General features: G+C 44.9%; 1 protein-coding gene across 2 annotated transcripts in view; it reads left to right on the top strand.

The window, feature by feature from the left end:
• Positions 1–19,371, top strand: part of ABI1 (abl interactor 1) — a 216,405-nt gene that overhangs the window by 24,772 nt on the left and 172,262 nt on the right. The window lies entirely within an intron of this gene.

The raw sequence follows: 19,371 nt of genomic DNA, 5'->3' as shown, positions 1-19,371 counted from the left end.
GAAGATGAGGACTCAGAAGATAGCGTTCTCAGAGATCCTACCGGTACCGAGGGCAGATGTGAAAAGACAGGAGGAACTACAGTCAATAAATGCGTGGATGAGGAAATGGTGTGAGGAAGAAGGATTCCACTTCGTGAGGAACTGGACAACGTTCTGGGGCAAGAGCAAGCTCTACAGGAGAGATGGACTACATCTGAGCGCGGCGGGATCAAGACTTCTAGCAAACAACGTCAAGAGAGGAATAGAACAGGCTTTAAACTAAGAAGAAGGGGAAAGCCGACAGTCGACCAAGCGTCGATGATTCGGAAGACGGTATCCCGTGAAGATACCGAGGGGAAAAAAGGCTGGGAAGAAACAATGGACAAATCACAGGAGTTGACAAACCCAGAAGAGGAGGTTATAAGGATTGTAACAACAGAGAAGAAACTAAAGATCGAAGCACAGGGAAAGGAACTAAAGACAAGGATATACAAGGATCTAAATTGCATATATACTAATGCAAGGAGCCTAAGAAACAAAATGGGGGGAATTAGAAGCCATGGCCAATGCAGAGGACATAGACATCATTGGAGTCTCTGAAACATGGTGGAATGAAGAAAACAAATGGGATACAGCACTGCCGGGGTACAAGCTCTATCACCAGGACAGATCAGGACAAAAAGGAGGTGGAATAGCCCTCTACATAAAAGAAAGCATACAATCGACAAAAATGGACACAGCAGAAACGACCAACAAGCTAGAATCGCTATGGGTTAAAATACCTGGAAGGAAAGGGCCTGAAATAAAGATGGGCTTATACTATCGTCCGCCCGGGCAATCAGGAGATATTGATGAAGAAATGGAAGCCGAGATGAAGCGAGAATCCAAAAGCGGTAACACGGTTATTATGGGAGACTTCAACTACCCCGGAATAGACTGGAGTCTTGGAAGCTCAAATTGCACTAGGGAGACAGAATTCTTAGAGGTTATACAAGATTGTTTCATGGAGCAGCTTGTCAGAGAACCGACGAGAGGAAATGCCACTCTGGATCTAATCCTAAATGGGTTAAGGGGACCTGCTAAAGAAGTAGAGGTAGTGGGACCGTTGGGAAACAGCGATCATAATGTGATCAAGTTCAAGGTTGAGGTAGGAATACCGAAAGGAAAGAGAACCATAGCGACAACTTTAAACTTCAGGAAAGGAAACTACGAAGCAATGAGGGAAATGGTAAGGAAGAAACTTAGGAACACTTCAAAAAAATGGCAAAAGGTAGAACTTGCCTGGTCTTTTCTCAAGAACACGGTGAGCGAGGCGCAAAATCTATATATCCCCAGATTCAGAAAGGGGTGCAAAAAGAGTCGAATGAAGGACGCGGCGTGGATAACCAAAACAGTGAAGGAAGCGATAGGCAATAAGAAAAATTCATTCAGGAAATGGAAAAAGGACAAAACTGAGGGGAACTGGAAAGAGAACAGGAAGTATCAAAAAGAATGTCACCGAGTGGTTCGAAAAGCCAAAAGAGAGTATGAAGAGAGGCTAGCCAGGGAAGCAAAAAATTTCAAACCGTTCTTTAGATATGTTAAAGGGAAGCAACCGGCTAGGGAGGATGTGGGACCGCTGGACGATGGTGATAAGAAGGGAGTGGTGAAGGAGGAGAAAGAAGTGGCAGAAAGACTTAACGCGTTCTTTTCATCTGTATTTACAAACGAAGACACATCCAGCATTCCGGAACCTGAACAATTCTTCAATGGAAATCAGGCAGAAAAATTAACAACCATGGAAGTGAGCCTTGAAGATGTACACAGGCAGATAGATAAATTAAAAACAGACAAATCCCCGGGTCCGGACGGAATCCATCCAAGGGTTCTGAAGGAATTAAAGGAGGAGATAGCGGAACTACTGCAGCAAATTTGCAATCTATCCCTGAAAACAGGCGTGATCCCGGAGGACTGGAAGATAGCCAATGTTACGCCCATCTTTAAAAAGGGATCAAAAGGTGACCCAGGAAATTACAGACCGGTGAGTCTTGACTTCGGTACCGGGGAAAATGGCAGAAACACTGATAAAAGAAAAAATTGATGAACATTTTGAAAGAAACAAGCTTCTGATAACCAGCCAACACGGTTTCTGCAAGGGAAGATCTTGCCTAACTAACTTATTGCACTTCTTCGAAGGAATTAACAAACGGATGGACAATGGAGACCCCATAGACATCATATCTTGATTTCCAAAAAGCCTTTGATAAGGTGCCCCATGAACGCCTACTCCGGAAACTGAAGAACCATGGGGTGGAAGGATATGTACATAGATGGATCAGAAGCTGGTTGACGGGTAGGAGACAGAGGGTGGGAGTGAAGGGCCACTACTCGGACTGGAGGAAGGTCACGAGTGGGGTCCCGCAGGGCTCAGTACTAGGGCCGCTGCTATTTAATGTATTCATAAATGATCTGGAAACAGGGACGAAGTGTGAGATAATAAAATTTGCAGATGACACTAAACTATTTAGTAGAGCTTGGACTAAAGAAGACTGTGAAAAACTGCAAAGGGACTTGAACAAACTAAGGGAATGGGCAACGAGATGGCAGATGAAGTTCAATGTTGAGAAATGTAAAAGTATTACATGTGGGAAACAGAAACCCGAGGTACAACTATACGATGGGAGGGATGTTTTTAAATGAGAGTACCCAAGAAAGGGACCTGGGGGTGATGGTGGACTTGACAATGAAGCCGTCGGCACAGTGCGCAGCGGCTGCTAAGAAGGCAAATAGAATGCTAGGCATCATCAAAAAGGGTATTACAACCAGAACAAAAGAAGTTATCTTGCCATTGTATCGAGCGATGGTGCGTCCGCATCTGGAGTACTGCGTCCAATATTGGTCGCCGTACCTTAAGAAGGATATGGCGATACTTGAGAGGGTTCAGAGGAGAGCGACACGTCTGATAAAAGGGATGGAAAACCTTTCATATGCTGAGAGATTGGAAAAACTGGGACTTTTTTCCCTGGAGAAGAGAAGACTTAGAGGGGATATGATAGAGACTTACAAGATCATGAAGGGCATAGAGAGAGTAGAGAGGGACAGATTCTTCACACTTTCAAAAAATAAAAGAACAAGAGGGCATTCAGAAAAGTTGAAAGGGGACAGATTCAGAACGAATGCTAGGAAGTTCTTCTTTACCCAGCGTGTGGTGGACACCTGGAATTGCGCTTCCAGAGGGCGTGATAGGGCAGAGTACGGTACTGGGGTTCAAGAGGGAATTGGACAACTTTCTGCTGGAAAAGGGAATAGAGGGGTATAGATAGAGGATTACTGCACAAGTCCTGGACCTGTTGGGCCGCCGCGTGAGCGGACTGCTGGGCACTATGGACCTCAGGTCTGACCCAGTAGAGGCATTTCTTATGTTCTTATTAAATTTTTTTTTTCCTGGAATCGGGCAGCACTAGCACACAGTATTCAAGTTGTGGCTGTATCATATAGCGATACAAGGTCATTATCAAATTTTCATCTTTTGTTTTCCATTTCTTTCCTGAGAATTCCTAACATTCTGTTTGCTTTCTTAGCTGCCACCGCACATTGAACTGAGGGTTTCAATGTATCCTCAACAATGACATCTAGATCCTTTTCCTGGGCAGTGGCTCCTAACATAGAACCTAGCATCACATAGCTATAGTTCGAGTTCCTCTTTCCCACATGCATCACTTTGCACTTGTTCACATTAAACGTTGTCTGCCATTTTGACACCCAGTTTTCCAGTCTCACATGGTCCTCTTGCTACTTAACAACTTTGAACAACTTTGTGTCATCAACAAATTTAATTACCTCACTAGTTATTCCCATCTCTAGATCATTGATAAATATGTTAAAAAGCAGCGGTTCCAGCACAGACATCTGAGGAACCCCACTATTTACTATGTATAAAATTTACTGAAGAAAGAGCTTGTCAAGGAGGAAAAGCCTCGGAACACCATTGGAGGGAAAACCTTACCCAAATTGAAAGGGTAAATCACTTCATTGGCTGAAAAACCTCCTTGTCATTGTAGGTTAAACAGTTATGTTGTGTTATACTGTTAAACAGTTAAACAATTGTCTTTGTGTGTTCTTGTTAGTACAGTGTTCAAACTGTTGAAAAACAGTACACTCAATTTATGTGTGTAATTTAATTGAGTAAGCCAATTAGTGCTACTTAGGCTCTAACAATCAGTTCTCAGTGTTAATTGACATCAAATGTTATGTACATATATTTAAGCTCCCCTTCAAAAAAGGGGGAGTGGCCTGGGCAGATTGGGGGCGGTCCTGTAATCTGTGTGTGCTTTTATAGAATAAGTGGGATCCATGCCTTATTTAGATGTGAAGTTTTGCACCTGAATTTAGTTGGTGTAAATGGTAGTGTCTAAAGTTTGGCATGATTTCTGGTGCCAAGCGCTATTCTATAAATGGTATCTAACTTTGAGTGCTGATTTAAAAAAAAATTTTTTTTTTGCACCACTTTATAGAGTTCTGATTTTTTTTATTTTTTATTGGGGGGGTGTCATTTATAGAGTTCAGTCCTCAGTGTGACACATGCAAAAAAAATAGAGGAAATCGGGAGAGAGAAAAAGTACCTGTAAATGTTGCTTTTTCCACATGTGTATGCTTCTAACATAATTTCCTCAATAAATCAACTTAATATCTTCTAGACCAGGAGTGCCCAATACATCTATCGCAATCCACAAGTAGATCGGGAAGGCAATGCGAGTCGATCGCGGAGCCCATCCCGAGCTCCGTGATAGACTCATGTTGCTGTCCTGATCTACCGGGCCGATCAACCTTCCTCTCCACGACGTCCCCCAATGCCGTCCCAAGCTCTCCCTGCAGAAATGATGGACCGACCAGCATTCCTCTCCCCGACATCAATTCTGGCGTCTTGAGAGGAAGTTCTGGGCTAGCCAATCACTGCCTGGCTGGCCCGGAACTTCCTCTCCAACGTCAGAATTGACGTCAAGGAGTGGAATGCAGGTCAGCACGACGCTTCTGCAGGGAGAGCTTGGGGTGGCAGGGGCCTGTTCCCCGATGGCGGCGGCGGCAAGCCTAGTGGCTTGAGGGCCTGTTCCCCGATGGCGGCGGCAAACCTAGTGGCTTGGGGAAGGGCAGGGAGAAAGAAAGAAGGGGCAGGCAGGGAGACAGAAAGAAGAGGGGGCAGGGAGACAAAGAAGAAGGGAGACAGAAAGAAAGGGGGCATGGAGAAAGAAAGAAAAAGTTGTGGGAGAGAATAAAGTTTGGAGGAGAGGAAACATACAGGAGGCTGAAAGAAGGGAAGAAATATTGGATGCATAGTCATAAGAAGAAAGTGCAACCAGAGACTCATGAAATCACCAGACAACAAAGGTAGGAAAAATGATTTTATTTTCAATTTAGTGATCAAAGTGTGTCCGTTTTGAGAATTTATATCTGCTGTCTATATTTTGCACTATGTCTCCCTTTTACTAAACCGCAATAGCGGTTTTTAGCACAGGGAGTCTATGAGCGTCGAGAGCAGTGCGGTGCATTCTGCATAGCTCCCTGCGCTAAAAACTGCTATCGTGGTTTAGTAAAGAGGGAGGGGGTATATTTGTCTATTTTTGTATAGTTGTTACTGAGGTGACATTGCATAGAGTCATCTGCCTTGACCTCTTTGGGGAAAAACCCGGAATATGAATAATTTTCTCTGCCTTTCAGTGTGCTTTGTTTTTTCAAAAATTTTATTGTTGGTAGATCATTTTGACTTGGTCAGTTTAAAAGTAACTTGCAAACCCAAAAAGTGTGGGCACCCCTGCTCTAGACACAGGAAAAGGGTTGAAAAGTTTTTCTGTTTGATTTTGCATCTAACTTTTGTGCTAGTGAGAGAACAGTTCTTTTCTTTTTGTATTCTCTTACTTCCCAGAATGTAGTTTGGTGATATTGTATTTTACTTGGGAAAATCTTCTAAAGGGACTAAGAGAAGAGGGAATTTCCTAAGGCAAATAGCATACGACACTCACTGTGGTGGAGAATAAAGCTTCCTTTAGAAGGAAATGATGCTTCCTTTCTACTGGCAGCCAAATGTTTTCCATGTAAGGCAAGCTTTAGATTAAACATTGTGAATCTTAGCTGGTGCTAGTTGAACTCCTGCACATGATTGCCTGAATATAACTTTTTTTTAATATGAGGTCTTTGAAAGAGACAGCACTCCCCCTGTATACAGTATGTCATGCTTTTGTATACTATTAAATTGTAGTTTAAACCCCCCCCCCCCCCCCATTTACCTGTCATGTCTTGGCTTGACTTCTCTCCCTCTCTTTTCTATTTCTTATATACTTAATTGTGAACTGCCCAGTTGTTACTATGAAGGGTGGGATAATAAATCCTCAGTAAACTTGGAAACTTTAAGTATTGTGGGGTTGATAAAGGAGTAAAATGACAGCTTCTATTACCTCCTCTCCCACCACCATGGGAGTGGCCTAAGAGATCTGGCCAATCAGAGTCTTAGGCTAATTCCAGTGCATCCCAGAATCCACTAGGAGAGAGGCCTAAGATTCTGGTTGGCCCAGGTGCCTAAGGCTTCTCCTATGGGAGGGACCTTAAACACCTGGGCCAATCAGGGACTTAGGCCCCTCCCCGGTGATGGGATAATTGCGCACCAGCGCGCTGACAATTCAGCGTAAGAAATATGCGCGCCGCGGGAAAACTTAGTTTTAAAGAGCTCCGACGGGGGGTATGGGGGGTTACTGCTTAGTGTTCACGCTGCCATTGGGGGGTGTGTGGGGGGGTGCAACCCCCCACATTATAGAGAAAACTGAACTTTTCCTGAAAACCCCCCCAAGCCCACAAACCCCCCCCCCCAACAGCAGCACAAACACTATACAGTAAAGTGGGGAGGTTCCTCACTCACACCCTGCTTCGGAGTTCTTTAAAACTAAGTTTTCCCATGGCGCGCTTCTTTCTTGCGCCGAATTGTCAGCGCTCGATTGCCGGCGCGCTGGTGTCTCGCACGCGACTGACTGTGAACCCCCTCCCCGGTGCATCCCATCATTCTGTGGAGGCAGTAAGCATCCCTCTGGCTGGCCAATGAATAAAATGTACTGGTGTAGAATGAGATAGAGGCGCTACTGAAGGAAAGGGTAGCAATGTTGCTGGATTCCTGTGGGTTACAAGAGCCAAGGCAACATGGTTTTGCCAAACGATTGAGAGCTCACACTAGGGGGTCCTTTTAATAAGGCGCGCAAGCCAAGTTAGCACACGCTAAATGCTAACGTGTCCATTATATTCTATGGACATGTTGGCATTTAGCGCGTGCAAAATCGGCTTGCGCACCTTAGTAAAAGGACCCCTAAATACGGTGTCTTTTGGATTTCAGCAAAGATTTTGACAGGACATTTCGGAGGAAGCTTATGGACTGAAGTTAGGGCCTAAAGTAGTGAATGGGATTAGAAACTGGTTGACTGACATATGGTGGACAATAGTGATGAATGGAATCCACTTGGAGGAAAGAAAAAGGGGAGTTGCCTGAAAGATCAGTATTGGGGTCAATTCTATTTTACTTTTAATTTATATTTATTAGTTTTCAAATGTGACTACAAACATTACAATGATATGTCAATGTATAATATATCAATGCAATAAAACACACATTACAATAATGTAATCATTATAAATGTAAACATTATAACAATACAATACTAAAGTATAATCAACCCCCTCCGTACATCATGTTCCCTCCCTTCTCCCAGAACTGCTAAAAAAAAAAAATCAACAATCAATCAAAACACAACTTCTTGCTGTTGGAGATAAAAAAATACATGTTGTCCGGTGCTATACTCTGAGATAGCCCCCAGGAAAGAGACTTGGGAGTACTTGTAGATAAGGCAATGAAACCGTCTGCGCAATGTGTGGCGGCGGCGGCAAAAAGGGCAAACAGAATGCTAGGAATGATAGAGAAGAGGATCACGAACAGATCTGAAAAGGTTATCATGCTGTTATATCGGGCCATGGTACGCTCCCACCTGGAATACTGCGTTCAACGCTGTACATGAAAAAGGGCATAGTACTACTCGAAAGGGTCCAGAGAAGAGCGACAAAAATGGTTAAGGAGCTGGGGGAGTTGCCATACAACGAGAGGCTAGAAAAACTGGGCCTCTTCTCCCTTGAAAAGAGAAGAAACATTCAAGATATTGAAGGGAATTAACTTAGTAGAGACAGAGAGATTGTTCACCCTCTCCAAGGTGAAGAGAACGAGAGGGCACTCGCTGAAGTTAGAAGGGAAAAGATTCTGTACAAACGTAAGGAAGTTGTTCATCCAGAGAGTGATGGAAGTCTCGAACACTCTCCCGGAGGCTGTTATAGGGGAAAGCACCTTTCAGGGATTCAAGACAAGGTTGGATAAGTTCCTACTGGAACAGAGCATACGCAAGTAAGGGCTGCTGCGTGAGTGGACTGCTGGGCACTATGGATCACTGGTCATAGAAACATAGAAAGATGACGGCAGAAAAGGGCTATAGCCCATCAAGTCTGCCCACTCTACTGACCCACCCCATTAAGTCTGAGTACTAATGACCTAGTTCCTTAACTCGACCCTCGTAAGGATCCTACTAGGGCATCCCATTTATTCTTAAAGTCAAAAACGCTGGTGGCCTTGATCACCTGCTCTGGAAGCTTGTTCCAGTGATCTACAACCCTTTCTGTGAAGAAATACTTCCTTATGTCACTATCGAATTTCCCTCCTCTGAGTTTGAACGGATGCCCCCTTGTGACCGAGGGTCCCTTGAGAAAGAAGATGTCTTCTTCCACCTTGACACGTCCCGTGATGTATTTAAATGTCTCAATCATGTCCCCCCTCTCCCTGCGCTCCTCTAGAGTGTAGAGCTGCAATTTGTTTAGTCTTTCTTCGTACAAGAGACCCTTGAGCCCCGAGATCATCCTAGTGGCCATCCGCTGAACCGACTCAACTCTAAGCACATCTTTACGGTAATGTGGCCTCCAGAATTGCACACAGTATTCCAGATGAGGTCTCACCATGGTTCTGTACAGTGGCATTATGACTTCAGATTTGCGGCTAACGAAGCTTCTATTGATACATCCCATAAGTTGCCTTGCTTTGGATGAGGCCTTCTCTACTTGTTTGGCGGCCTTCCTGTCTGCACTGATGATTACTCTCAAGTCTCTTTCTTCTGAAGTCCTAGCTAGTGTTTCTCCATTTAAGGTGTAAGGTTTGCATGGATTTCTGCTACCGAGATGCATAACCTTACATTTCTTAGCGTTGAAGCCCAGCTGCCATGTCGAGGACCAGTTTTCCAACGTAAGCAGAGCCTGCGTCATACTATCCTGCAGATTGCTTTCACTTACTATATTACATAGTTTGGCGTCATCAGCGAATAGAGTTACTTTATCCTGAAGCCCTTGGGTCAAGTCCCTTATGAATATGTTAAAAAGGAATGGACCCAGGACCGAGCCCTGTGGCACTCCGCTGGTCACCTCCGATGTCTCAGAGAGGGTGCCGTTGACCACTACCCTCTGGCATCTTCCACTCAGCCAATCATTGACCCATGCAATTAGTGTCTCACCGAACCCCATCAATTTCATCTTGTTTAATAGTCTACGGTGTGGGACGCTGTCGAAAGCCTTACTGAAATCCAAGTACACTATGTCCAGAGACTCTCCCGAGTCCAGCTTTCCTGTTACCCAATCAAAGAAGCTGATAAGATTGGATTGGCATGACCTACCCCTAGTGAATCCATGTTGACTAGGATCCCTTAGATTCCCCTCATCCAAAATCGTGTCTAATTTACATTTAAGTAGTGTTTCCATGAGTTTACACACTATTGATGTGAGACTTACTGGTCTGTAATTTGCAGCCTCCACTCTGCAACCCTTTTTGTGCAGAGGAACGACGTTAGCTGTTTTCCAGTCCAGGGGGACTCTCCCCGTACTTAGGGAGAGATTGAAGAGCATGGTTAACGGATCCGCCAGGACATCGCACAGCTCCCTGAGCACTCGTGGGTGCAGTTTGTCTGGTCCCATGGCTTTGCTCACCTTGAGTCTTGACAGTTCGCTATAAACATCAGCTGGTGAGAACCCAAAATTCTGAAATGGGTCTTCCTTGCTTGGCTTTGCTTCCAGCTGTGGCCCGTGTCCAGGTGCCTCGCAGGTAAAGACTGAGCAGAAGTAATCGTTCAGTAGTTTGGCTTTTTCGGAATCTGTTTCCACATAAATCCCATCTGCTGTTCTAAGGCGTACTATCCCGTTTGTGTTCTTCTGCCTGTCACTAATATACCTGAAGAAGGATTTGTCCCCTTTCTTAATGTTCTTTGCTAGAGTTTCTTCCACTCGAAGTTTGGCCTCCCTGACTGCTGTTTTGACCGCTGCAGACCTTGTCTTGTATTCAATGTTAGCTTCTTTCTCCCCGGTGCGTTTGTATGAAAGAAATGCTCTTTTCTTGTCCTTGACTAGGTGTGAGATCTCATCAGTGAACCAAAGGGGTTTCTTCTTTCTTTGTTGTTTATTTACCGATTTTATGTAGCGGATAGTTGCTTCGTGTAGTGTCCTTTTCAGTGTTGACCACATAGCTTCCACATCATCCGTTGTTTCTTGAGCCTGTAGCGTCTGATGGACGAAATCACCCATGCTTGCGAAGTCAGTGCCCCGGAAATTGAGTACCTTCGTTTTTGTTTGTGATCTAGGGAAGCCCTTTCTAAGGTTGAACCATACCATGTTATGGTCACTGGTTGCCAGCGTTTCTCCCACCGAGACTTCCGTGACGCTTTCCCCGTTCGTAAGTACCAGGTCCAGGATGGCCTGGGCCCTAGTGGGCTCTAGTACCATTTGTTTGAGCTGTACTCCCTTCATGGATGTTAATATCCTCCTGCTACTACAAGTTGTTGCTGAGAATGTGTTCCAGTCTACATCAGGCATGTTGAAGTCCCCTAACAGGACAACGTCCCCCCGTAAGGTGATATTCTCAATGTCTTCAATTAATTCTGTGTCCTTGTCCTCCGATTGTCTTGGAGGTCTGTATACCACACCGAGGTATAGGCATTTCTCTCCGCTTCTGGCCAGGTTTACCCATATGGATTCCCCAGTGTACTTGACATCTGTGATCCTAGTTGTCTTGATGTTCTCTTTGATGTAAAGTGCTACCCCACCTCCCAACTTACCCTCTCTATCTTGGTGAAGCAGGTTGTATCCTGGTATAGTTATATCCCACCCATGAGAGTCTGTGAACCATGTTTCGGATATTGCTACCACGTCTAGGTCTGCATTTACTATTTCTGTTTCTAGTTCTAGAAATTTATTCCCTAGGCTGTGTGCGTTTACATACATAGCTCTCCACTCTTTGTGTCTACTAAACTCCTTTAGAGAGTTACCCATCTGAATTAGAGTGTCCCCTAGCGAATCTTTTGCAGCAAGGGTACTTACCTCTGACTTAGAAGTGGAGTTTTGGTCCACCTCATCAGGATTGTTACTTACTGCTCCGGTATATAAATGGGTACCCTCCCCCAACTTACCTAGTTTAAAGCCCTTCGAAGCAGGCGGGCTACTCGGTGTCCGAAGACGTTCTTACCTCTGTTGGTCAGGTGGAGTCCGTCTGATCCCTGGAGTCCCTGTAGTGCCTCCCCGTGATTCAGGAATCCGAAGTTCATTTCCTAGCACCATCGTTGTAGCCACTCATTTGTCTTCAGAATACGTTCGTCCCTGTCTCTTCCCTTGCCCCTAACAGGAAGAATTGAAGAGAATACTACCTGTGCTCCTGTCTGCTTCAGCCTCTCCCCCAGAGCTCCGAAGTCTCTAGCTATGCCCTCCAGAGTGTTCTTGGCAGTGTCATTCGTTCCGACGTGGATGAGCAGCATTGGGAAGTGGTCCTCGGGCCTGAGAAGCCTATCAAGACAGGCTGTCACATCTCCTATTCTGGCTCCAGGCAGACAGCAGACCTCCCTCGACTGCATATCTGGTCTGCATATTGGTCCCTCGGTGCCCCTCAACATGGAGTCCCCGATGACTATTACTCTGCGCTTCCTTTGGGGATGTCTATCAGATGTCCCCGGAACTGGAGTCGTGTGATAGGCGTCTTCCTGATTCTCGTCGGCCGTTCCTTCCTCTAAGATCTGGAATCTGTTCCTCAGGGTGAGTTGTGGGGTTGATGTGAAGCTACCCTGTGTACGAGAAAGAGAAGAAGATGAAACTAAATAAGGGGGGGGGGGTCTTCTGCGCTTGCCTGTGGAGGAGGTTACTAGCTGCCATGAGTTGGCGTCTCCGGCCATCTCCTGCACCCCAATCGTTGGTCTCAAAGCTGAAGGTTTGGGGGTCTCGAGGATGGACTCGTCGTGCGCCGGCACAGTGATGTGGGACAGCTCCTGGACGACCTCATCGATGAATGCCTCATCCTCTCGGATGCTCCGCAAGCGTTTCACCTCCTCCCTCAGGTTCCATAGTTCCTGCAAGATGTCACCGTCCAGATGTTCCACCTCCTCTGTCTGCGTAGAGACTGTGGTATACTGCTGGGGGAAGGCCTCGGTCTGCACAGCAACCTCTGTCCACCGTCTCGGGTCCACCTCTGTCTGAGCGCAGGCCGTGGCCACCCCCTTCAACCCCTCGGTGACAGGAATGCTGTTCTTGATGGTAGTCTTAACGCTTCTTGTTCTCCCTGCCATATCCAAGTTGGATAAATAAAAAGAGAAATTAGAAAAGTCTGCCTAAGGTCAGTGTGAGAGTGACTGTGTCGGGCTGCCTTCTATAGAGTTAGAGAGGTTTGCCTGTTTGTCAGAGTATTTTTGCCTGCTTGTAAGTGAACCTGCTTGTGAGTGTGTGTTGCCTGCTTTTAAATGATCCTGTTTGTTAGTGTTTTAGCCTGCTTGAGAGTGAGCCTGCTTGTTAGAGTGTTATTGCCTACCTTTAAGTGAGTCTGCTTGTTAAAGTGTTTGGCCTGCTTGTTAGTGTTTTTGCCTGCTTGAGAATGAGCCTGCTTGTGAGTGTGTTTGGCCTGCTTGTGAGTGTGTTTGGCCTGCTTGTGAGTGTGTTTGGCCTGTTTGTTAGTGGGTAAGAGGGGACCTCTTTCTGCCCTAAGGTGTCCTGTAGTCTGTCCTCTGGCTCTTCTTAAGGCTCTTCGCAAAGGCGCTCTCGCTAAGGCGGCAAATCAGTAGCGGCAAATCTTATGTTCTGTTCAAAAAAAGGTTGCCAAAACGTGATCAACACTCGTCCCTTCTTGGTTTTCCATTCAGAAAGAGACATACTTTCCATAATTAAAAGATGAAGCATATTGGAACGCCAGTGACTTATAAGTAGGATCTAATGGTTTAATCCAAAGAAAAGGAATGACAGTTTATGTTTATGTGAGCAACATTGCTGAAGGGTCAGAAGAAAAAGTTCCTCTTTGTGGGCAACATAAAGATTTGTAACAAGAGTATTCAATGTGAAAAGTGATCTAAAGAAAAATAGAAATTTAGTTTTTGAAAATTTCGTAAAATGCTTAAAACATTTTTATGATAGATTATAAAGTTAGGAGTGTTTTTTATGTAAAGAATTATAAGGAGATTTTTTTCCCCCTAACAATTTTATCTTCCAATGGCTTCTTTCTGATGTAAATCACTTTGAACTAAGTAGTATTAGAGTGATTCAGAAATCTTGTATTAGATTAGATTAGAAAAGTCTACCTAACGTTTGTCTGTTAATTTTTTTTTTAATGAATAGGCTTCAAAACCCAAAGATTTTATAGATACCAATAATATAGAAACTCAAATCCAAAAAATTGGTACAGTTTTCCTTTTTGAATCCAACATTAAGATGGCGGTTGCACTGCAAATTTAGTCATTAAATAAAGGGGTTTCAGTACGGGCTCAATTATCCCTAGGAGTGACCAAAAGCTCCAGGCAGGTATTCATAGGTGACTTACACCAGACCCGAGGGTCTAAATAACCCTGCCCTGTACATCATAATACCCTTATGTTTGTAAAATCATTTAATGAGTAATCAATAAGTAGATATAAAGTGCAAACGTGCATCCAGTGTAGGGAAATGGAAAAAATGTGTTTAAAACCACTATCGCAGCTTAGTAAAAGGAGCCCTTAGTATGCGTATCCATTAAAGAAAATTTAGAAAGCATCAAAGCAATAGAAAGATAATGAAGCACTGCCTTAGAAGACAGGAAGGATGGTGGGGAGAGAATATGATACAAATATTTAAATTCTTAAAAGGTACAAGGGGCGTTGAATAATTTTATCTACCTTAATATGAAAGATAGTAGCAAATGTTGGAATAAGTTTGTGCATGTTGTGACATGGCTCAAGGTTACTCATGCACAGTTGCAGCTCAGTACGAGTCTAACATTCCAAGAGACAGGATGTCAAGAGTCAGGTGCTCTTGATTCTTTCAGTTGGCCTATTACTGCCAAGGTAGTCCAATTGGGTATTTGGGCCTTTAAAATTCCTCACCAACAAAGGCCACATAATAATAACCCCTATCCTAAAAAATAGCAAAGAATCGTCAGCCCTAGTTTCCAACTACAGACCAATTGCTTCCATACCACTCTTTGTAAAGATTATGGAGGGGCTGGTACACTCCCAATTAATGGAATATCTAGACCAGTTCTCACTCCTTCATGAGACTCAATCCGGCTTTAGACCGCTTTTCAGCACAGAAACGGTAACTGCGGCCATCTTAAATTACTTGCACCTATTTTTAAGCAAAGGCCTCAGTGCCCTGATCATGCAATTCGACATGAGCTCTGCCTTTGACCTTGTAGGCCATGCGAATTTGCTACAGTGTCTAGACGCTATTGGCATCAGAGGCGAAATGCTAAACTGGTTTCATGGTTTCCTTTCGTCCCGAACCTATCAGGTTCGCTTCAACAATGATCTCTCCAACACCTGGAGCAACCCATCCGGCGTTCCGCAAGGGTCCCCACTATCCCCTCTGACCTCACTGAGCGTTCAATTAACCCAGCTGGGGATAAAATTATTCAGTTACGCTGATGACTTCACAATTATTATCCCATTTGCCAACTCCATCTCAGAAACAATTCCAAAAGCATCAGAAGCCATAAACTTGATGGAACATTGAATGACAGACTTCAAACTCAAGCTCAATACTGAGAAGACAAAATTCTTTGTCGCTTCACCGCGCCCTCTTGACATCAAAACCCCACTAGACATTAACAAATATAACTACCCCATACAGCCCACCATTAAAATACTGGGTGTAACTCTGGACCAATGCCTCACCATGAAAGGATCAGGTGGACTCCCTAATCAAAAAGAGTTTTTTCACCCTCTGGAAACTTAAATCCATTAAAGCATACTTTGATAACTCTGCCTTCAGAATCTTGGTACATTCCCTCGTATTAAGTCAACTCGACTACTGTAACATCGCCTACTTAGCAATCCCCCAAAAGAATATGCAACGATTACAACTAATGCAAAACACTGCGGTCAGACTTATCTTCGATCTAAAGAAGTTCGATCACGTGACGCCATACTTCAAACAGCTACACTCGCTGCCGATGGAAGCTCGTGTAAAGTTTAAGTTCGCCTGCCTCTGTTTTAAAGTTTTCTACGGTCTAACCCCTAAATACATCACTGACCTATTCTCCTTCTCAGCCAACAAACACAAGAGAAGCTCCCACTCACACTTCGTTTCTCCCCCGGTTAGAGGATGCAAACTAAAAAAACACCATGAGCATCTTCTCTCACATCAGGCTGCTCTATGGGGTAAAGACCTAGAACAACTCCTATTGCCCACCACTTATGAGGTATTCAAGAAACGCCTCAAAACTCACCTATTCCTGAAATACCTAGACAGCTGACCCACTTCCCTCCTTCCCCTCTCTTGCCCTTTCTCCCCATTGTTCCCACATCCCTTAAGTTAACTCAACTTGTACGTCAACTCAACTTGTACTCCACTAATCTTCTGTAAACCGCATAGAACTTAACGGTATTGCGGTATATAAACTGTTATTATTATTATTATTATTATTAAAGCTTTATTCAGCTTCGGGGCCTGACAGATTCTCGGTGGAATTATTACAGTTCTATTTGGTAAATCCTTTGGTGGATTACTGTGCTACAATGTTTGAGAGAGGTAATAATTTTCCTCCCTATGAGAATGTGGCATTGATAGGTTTACTTCTCAAACCAGTCCAGCCAGAGGACCGGCCTGAATCAGGTACTATAGACCACTCTCTCTTATTAATGTGGACATTAAGGGCTCCTTTTACTAAGCTGCGATAGTGGTTTTAGTGCGCGCAGAATTGCCGTGCGCGCTACACACTAACGCTAGCATTGAGCTGGCATTAGTTCTAGTCGCATAGCGTGGGTTTAGCGCGCACTAAAAACGCTATCATAGCTTAGTAAAAGGGGCCCTAAAATTCTTTCTAGAATTCTAGCCAAGTGGTTGGCTATATTTTTACCTGACTTGATGGAGGAGGATCTGCTTATAGCTATATCACATTGTTGGTGCTGAAGTGCCTTTCTTGTTGGCCAGGTTATATGCAGAGAAAGCCTTTGGTAAAGTCTGTTGGCCCTTTCTTTTTCATATGTATGTCATATGTAAAAGAGATCACACATTTTTTTACAGCAGTTGGCTTCATTTGAGGCTGTTCCTCCAAACTGTTTTATACCTATACTGGACATTTGTTCTTTACATACTGTACTAGCATTCCTCAACTTGCAACTTTGTTAACATTTGAGGAAAGATTTAATGAAATTTCTCATTACCACTTGCTTCCAACTGATTTTTTGATGCTACTTAGATAAAGTAATGTCCTATTTTATATTTGCGGATAAATATTGTCAAAAAGTATTGGGCGTAGCAATTGGGGGCTACATGTGCCCCTTCACTAGCCAATTTATTTATGACATCTTTTGAAATTTGATTTTCTCTTCTCAATGGGCCTCAAATTTGAAATGTTGCTGGAGGTACATTTACAAAATTTTTATTTCCTTACACAGCAGCAGATGAATCTAGAAACCAGTGGGGACAGCACACATCGACCAGCAGGTGGAGATAGAGAAACTGATTAACAGATGGTCCTATAGATTGGCATTCCTCCTGTATATCCAGTATGCTCTATCTCTCAGCAGGGGTTGGTCGCTATCCATCTAGCTCCTGAATTCTGGCTGTACCTACTGAAATTTTGAGGAATATTAATTTCTGTTGAGATTATTTCGCTTCAGGTAGAAAGGGGTGACTGGCTGAGCGGTGCCAGCTTTGAGAGTTACACCTGGGCCCCCCAGGTCCCTGCTCCACCCTTCCCTCCAGTGGATTGAGGGGTTTCTTTTGGCCTCTTAATTTTCTTCTTTCCTGGGTTGCAAAAAAAAAAAAAAAAGGAGAGCCTCACAGTTTGAAGCTGTGCTGTACTTTATAGTCAGCTTACAGCTTACAACTGCCAGCCGTAATTTTTCTCCTGTTGAGTCGGGTTGAAGTGTTGTGGTGAGTAGGTTGTTCTTTCTCGGGTGTCTGGTGTTGCTTGAGATTGTTTCTGACTGTGTAGGGTGCAGCGTTCGTCGGGCTTTCTCCCGCTGGTGTTTTGCCTTAAAAAAAACAACAAAAACAACATGGCGGCTGAGGAAGTTAAACGGTGTTCGTGCTGTGGGAAGTGTCGAACACCATCGGGGCTGTGTTCCACTGAGTGTGCAGACGCTGTGGCTGAGGATTTGAGTTTGCCGGCTAGCGAGTCTGGGTTTTCCCGCGCTGGGGAAGGGCGATCGAGTTCCTCTTCACTCGCGGTTGGGCCTACCACGCTGCAGTGCATGTCGGCATCTGGGGGGATTTCGGCAGCTGTCGGCGCTTCTCGGGAGCTGGTGGAGGCTGCAGTGTCTCGCCAGAAAACGGTGCAGGCCGGCTCGGCAGGGTTTGTTCAGGGCACTTTTTTGCCGGAGTTTGTAATGTTGATGCACCGTGCCTTTTTATTGCAGAGCTCTCAGCCTGCACAATCCCTGGATTTCAACGTTTCTTTGCTCCCTCCTACCTTTACTCCTCCGAGGAAGTCTCAGGCGGCTAAATGTAAGCTGGCTGCCGCAGAGGAGGGGGACCTTGCTTTAGTCTCCCCCTTGTCTCCGACTCTTGGAAGAGGGGGAGGTGACGGAATTGGATACGGAGGAGGCGCTAGGTAGGGATGTAGGGAAGAACTTTCCTTGTTGATCTCTAAGGTGTTACAAGGGTTGAACATCTCTCAGGAGGATCCACTCGTATCTGGATCCGCTAACCCTCTTATGGCGGGAACGCGAAAGCCGCCTAGAGCCTTTCCGGTTCATGAGGCCATGCAGGAGTTTATTGCGGCTCAATGGGACACGCCGGAGGCAGGTCTATGGGTGACGAAAGCCATGCAGCAATTGTACCCACTGGCTCAGAATGAGCTGGAGAAGTTTAAGCTTCCTAAGGTGGACGCATTGGTGGCCACGGTCACCAAGAAGACTACCTTGCCTGTTGAGGGGGGTATTGCTCTAAAGGATGTCCAGGATAGGAAGTTAGAATCTTCACTTAAGATGTCATTTGAAGTCACAGTGGTTACCTTGCAGGCAGCGGTGTGCAGTTCCTATGCGGCGCGGGCGTGTTTTCAATGGCCTCAACAGATAGCAGATAGAATGATGGAGTCGGGGTCTGCTGTTCTGTCCGAGTTGGCAGATGTGGAATCGGGTTTAGCGTATTTGGGCGGATGATTTATATGATATTATTCGGGCTTCTGCAAAACAGATGTCGCTTTCAATAGTTTCTCGCAGATCTTTGTGGCTCCGTAATTGGGCGGCGGATTCGGCGTCCAAGCTTGGGCTCGTGAAGCTTCCTTTTAAAGGTCGGCTGTTATTTGGTGAGGATTTGGATAAGCTGGTAAAAGATTTTGGTGATACCAAAACGCAGCGGTTACCGGAAGATAGGCCTAAACCACCTTTGAAAGCCTCGTCTGCCAGACCTCGCTTCCGGGATGTTAAACGATATAGACCGGGAAAGCCATCATTTCAGCCGTCTTATGGTTTTTTCTACAATTCTCGACCTAGATTTCCGCAAAAGAATTCCTTTCATGCTGCAAAATCCCGACTGTTCAGCCAGCCCATGCTCCAGCAGTTCGCAATCAACAATGACGGGATCTCGGCTCCCTCCGACATTTCTTTGGGAGGACGGCTGTCTTCCTTTTTGGCGGAGTGGTTTCAAGATAACGTCCAATCAGTGGGTATTGGATATTATTCGAGAAGGTTACAAATTAGAATTTTCCTCTCCCGTTGCCGATTCTTTCTTGGTATCCCCTGCAATAGGGCAACCAAGAGAGACTCAGTACAGCTCACCCTTCAAGTGCTTCTGGATCTGGGGGCTGTGGTTCCAGTTCCCCCAGCAGAGGTGGGCCTCGGCAGATATTCCATTTACTTCGTGGTGCCCAAGAAGGGAGGGTCAGTCAGACCAGTGCTGGATCTCAAACAGGTC

Source organism: Geotrypetes seraphini, chromosome 2 (assembly GCF_902459505.1).
Source record: "Geotrypetes seraphini chromosome 2, aGeoSer1.1, whole genome shotgun sequence".
NCBI lineage: Eukaryota > Metazoa > Chordata > Amphibia > Gymnophiona > Dermophiidae > Geotrypetes > Geotrypetes seraphini.
The sequence above is the reverse complement of the archived record's forward strand: the minus strand, read 5'-3'. Positions and strand labels throughout refer to the sequence as shown.